General features: G+C 45.8%; 1 non-coding gene across 1 annotated transcript; it reads right to left on the reverse strand.

Annotated features, from left to right (window-relative positions):
* Positions 1 to 896: 896 nt before the first annotated feature.
* On the reverse strand, positions 897 to 999 carry LOC118972162 (U6 spliceosomal RNA). The gene has a single exon (XR_005060992.2). It is a non-coding gene; the product is annotated as a U6 spliceosomal RNA (small nuclear RNA).
* Positions 1,000 to 4,518: the final 3,519 nt, after the last annotated feature.

A 4,518-nucleotide genomic window follows, 5' to 3' on the forward strand; every position in this document is an offset into this window, starting at 1 on the left:
ATCCTTCCTGCTTTTACTCCACAGTAATCTTAACTTTATATATATATATATATATATATATATATATATATATATATATATATATATATATAAATTCTATTTTACATTTGCTCTCTGGTTTATATATTTGATAGTAATGACAAGACAATCAAAATTCTAATGACTTCAAAATTTAGTGTTTATTACCACTAAAAACGGGGTTGCATACAGTTGAAATGATGATAGCCGACTTTTTATATCCTTGAAACTCCTCTACCAATCCAACCTTTATTATCAGATCCATGCTTTGGTAAAGAATTCTAATTTTCTCTGCCTTTGAAACAGACAAAACTTAAAGAGATTATAAATTGAATAGTACAAAACTGGCTGATTGTTTTTACATGTAATAGTGCAAACCAAATATCAACAAACTGTGCAGTTCTATACCACACTTTCTCTAAAATATCTTCAATCATATTATAGATCTGATTTTGAATGTGACATGAGGGGAGAAAAGGTCAATGCATATCGAGATGGTAATTTTTCAGAGGGGGAAAAGTATCCTCCATCCCCACCAAAGTCCACAGCAATGACAGAGGAGTTAGATTTTGTAAAGAAGTAAAGGTATATCCGCACCTAAAAGTGAGATAACACTCTCCATGGACCGATTGGGGATCCCGACTACAGAGAGAAAAAGGATTGGAAGCTACACACAGCCTCTTAAGCTTCAGACAATAAAGTTAGTTGCTAAGGCCAGAAAGGCTTGGGTAGGGTCAGAAGGTAGGTTCATTCCCTGGGAGGAGTTGAGAGACAGAAGCAGTAACAGTGTTTCTGCTATGTCTGCAGCTGCCGGGCAGTCATGGGGGCAGTTGTTTTCCTGAGGCGTGGTTACCCCAGGTTCTGTACATTTTATTTTTTTTAATGTGGAATGCTTCACAAATTTGTCGGTCATCCTTACCCAGGGGCCATGCTAATCTTCTACTATTCAATTTTAGTATATGTGGTGCCGAGGCGGTCCCCCAGGTTCAGTACTAAGTCTCTTGTTTATGGTTAAGCTTTTGTGAAATAGTATAACATTTTGACCTCTGGCAGAGGATTCTTTTTTTTTCTTTCCCTCCCTCCTTTCCTCCACCCTGCTCCCTCCCTTGGCCCCCTCTTTCTCTTTTTCCCCCCATAGCTTTATTGAGATATAATGGCCATCTGACATTGTGTAGGTTTATGATGTAAAACTTCATGATTTGATATGTGTATGTATTGCAAGATGATTATCACAACGCTGTTAGTTGACACCTCAGTCACCACATATTACATTTTTCTTTATGGTGACATTTAAAAATACTCTCTTTGCAGCTTCCAAGAATAAATACAGCACTGTTAACTATAGTCACCCTGCTGTATGTCAGACCCTCAGAAGTTATTCCTCTTATAAGTGGAAGTTTGTACACTTAGATGAACATCTCCTCATTTCCAGGAACTCCAGCCCCAGGCGCACCTTTGTACTGTTTCTATGAGTTCGGGTTTTTGGGGTTCCAAATAAAAGTGAGATCATGCAGTATTCTGTCGTGTCCATTACGTCTCTGAAGTTTGAGGTTTCCTGTCTCACAAGGTGCAAACGCCGAGTCAAAAACGGGAATTTCAGAGCAACAGTGGACCAGGCAGAATCCCCAGGAACTCTTATTAGAATGCCCTCATTGGCGCCCAAAGTAAGAGCCAACGCCTCGGGACGTCGGGGTGTGGCCCAGAAATCCAAATTTCTCTCCCAAGAAATTCACCCCCACCGAGGGTAGAGGATGTTGCTAGCTTTTAGGACTTAACCCAAGTTCCCCACGTGCACCTGCGCCCTCGCATCCGGAAGGGTCCGCCCCGCCATAGGGGAAACGGTGAGGAGCTGGGGGCGCGGCCAGATCGGCTGTGGATCAGGCAGAAGCCAGGCGCGTCGGAAGCGCAGCCAGCCAGCCGCGGACTCCGCGCGTGGAAGCTTCGAGCCCGGCGCCCGGAGGCGGTGAGTTCCCGAGCTTCGGACGCGCGGACCCCACAGGGCTGGGAGCCAGGCTCCCCTAGGGGGCTGGGGCGGCGAGCTTTGGATCCCCGGTGCCCAGGCAGAGCTTTCCAGGGAGTTTTCCCGCCCAGGCCGCCCCTTCCAGGCGGGAGGCGGCGGTCGCGAGGTGGAGCTGGGGCTGTGGCGCCCCCGTCAGGCACGGGTCCCCGCCATCGCTGCCTGCGACCCGGCCACGCCTTCCCGGGTATTGCGGGCTGGGAGCGCCCCTCCGGGAGGACATATTCACCGGGGAGCGCTCCGGGCCGCGCCCGCACCCATGGCCTCGGATTTTAACCCTCCTCAGTCATTTCAGGCGCGCCTCCCCGTGGCCTTGTCCGAAGTGCGCTCTTTTCACTCCCCTAGATGTCCCGGGGCGCTGGGATCCCACGACCGTGTGGGAGGCTTTGGGGAGTCGCTCCCAGCTCCAGGTTCAGGGACGTGCCCGCTCTTACCCCCCATGCAGGCCGCGGGAGGCGCACCCGGACGGTCAGTGCCCGGGAAGACAGACGTGCTGGGAGGTTGGGGGGAGTCAGCCCTGCGGGTCCCCAGCCCAAACCAGCCCGGTGCTGGTTGCTCTCCAGCGACGGGTAGGTGGGTGCCTGGGCAGGGGACAGAGAAGCTCCGTAGGGATGAGACCTCAGGAGCAATAGCCTTTCTAGAGCGCTTCTTCTGTGCCGGCACGCTGCTGTTCGCTTGGGGTTTTTTTTTTTTGTATCGTTAGTATACGTCATATGAGCAACATTATGGTTACTAGATTCCCCTCATTCTCGAGTCTCCCCACCACACACCCCATTAGAGTCCCTGTTCATCAGCTTAGTTAGATGCTGTAGAGACACTACTGGTCTTCTCTGCTATTCTGCCTTCACCTTGAACCCAACCCCCTCCTTTATGTGTGCTAATCGTAATGCACCTTACTCCCCTTCTCCCTCCCCACTCACCCCCACCCAGTGCCTTTCCCTTTGGCAACTGTTACTCTACTCTTGGGTTCTGTGAGTCTGTAGATGTCTATTTCTTACGTTTTGGCATTGTTCTTATGCTGCACAGGGTGAAATCTTTTGATACTTTTCTTTCTCCACCTTGCCTATTTCACAGAGCATAATACCCTGCAACTCCACCCATGTTGTTGCAAATGGTAGAATTTGTTTTCTTTTGGCTGAATAATATTCCATTGTGTATATGTAGCACATCTTCTTTATCCATTCATCTACTGATGGACTCTTAGGTTGCTTCCATTTCTTATCTATTGTAAAGAGTGCTGCAATAAACATAGTGGTGCATAGGTCTTTTTGAATCTCAGATCTTGTTTTCTTTGGGTAAATTCGTAGGAGTGAATTCCTCTGTCAAATGGTATTTGTATTTTTAGTTTAGTCTTTTTTTTCTTTTTTCCTTTTGGTATGGTTAATCTACAATTACATGAGGAACATTATGTTTACTAGACTCCCCCCTTAACCAAGTCACCCCCACATACCCCATTACAGTCACTGTCCATCAGCGTAGTAAGATGCTGTAGAATCACTACTTGTCTTTTCTGTTGTACAGCCCTCCCCGTGCTCCCCCCACATTATACATGCTAATCATAATGCCCCATTTCTTCCTCCCCACTTCTCCCTCCTTGCCCACCCATCCTCCCCAGTCCCTTTCCCTTTGGTAACTATTAGTCCATTCTTGGTTACTCTGAGTCTGTAAGTTCATTCTTGTTTTCTGTGAGTCTGCTGCTGTTTTGTTCTTCAGTTTTTGTTTTGTTCTTATACTCCACAGATGAGTGAAATGATTTGATACTTGTCTTTCTCCACGTGACTTATTTCACTGAGCATAATACCGTCTAGATTCATCCATGTTGTTGCAAATGGTAGGATTTGTTTTCTTCTTACGGCTGCATAATATTCCGTTATGTATATGTACCACTTCATCTTTATCCATTCATCTACTGATGGACACTTGGGTTGCTTCCATTTCTTAGCTATTGTAAATAGTGCTGCCATAAACATAGGATTGCACATATTTTTTACAAACAGGGCTGCTGCATTCTTAGGGTTAATTCCTAGGCGTGGAATTCCTGGTTCAAATGGTATTACTATTTTTAGTTTTTTTAGGAACCTCCATACTGCTTTCCACAATGTTTGAACAAATTTACATTCCCACCAGCAGTGTAGGAGGGTTGGTTCCCCTTTCTCCACATCCTCAGCAGCATTTGTTGTTTGTCTTTTGGATGGTGGTGATCTTAACTCGTTTGAGGTGATATCTCATTGTGGTTTTAATTTGCATTTCTCTGATGATTAGCGATGTGGAGCATCTTTTCATGTGTCTGTTGGCCATCTGAATTTCTTCTTTAGAGAAGTGTCTTTTCTGTTCCTATGCCCATTTTTTAATTAGCTTATTTGCCCTTTGTTAAGGTGCGTGAGCTCTTCATATGATTTGGATGTCAATGCCTTATCAGATACATCATTTATGAATATATTCTCCCATACTGTAGGATGTCTTTTTGTTCTACTGATGGTATC

The sequence above is a fragment of the Manis javanica genome, chromosome X (genome assembly GCF_040802235.1).
Source record: "Manis javanica isolate MJ-LG chromosome X, MJ_LKY, whole genome shotgun sequence".
In the NCBI taxonomy this organism is placed as follows: Eukaryota; Metazoa; Chordata; class Mammalia; order Pholidota; family Manidae; genus Manis; species Manis javanica.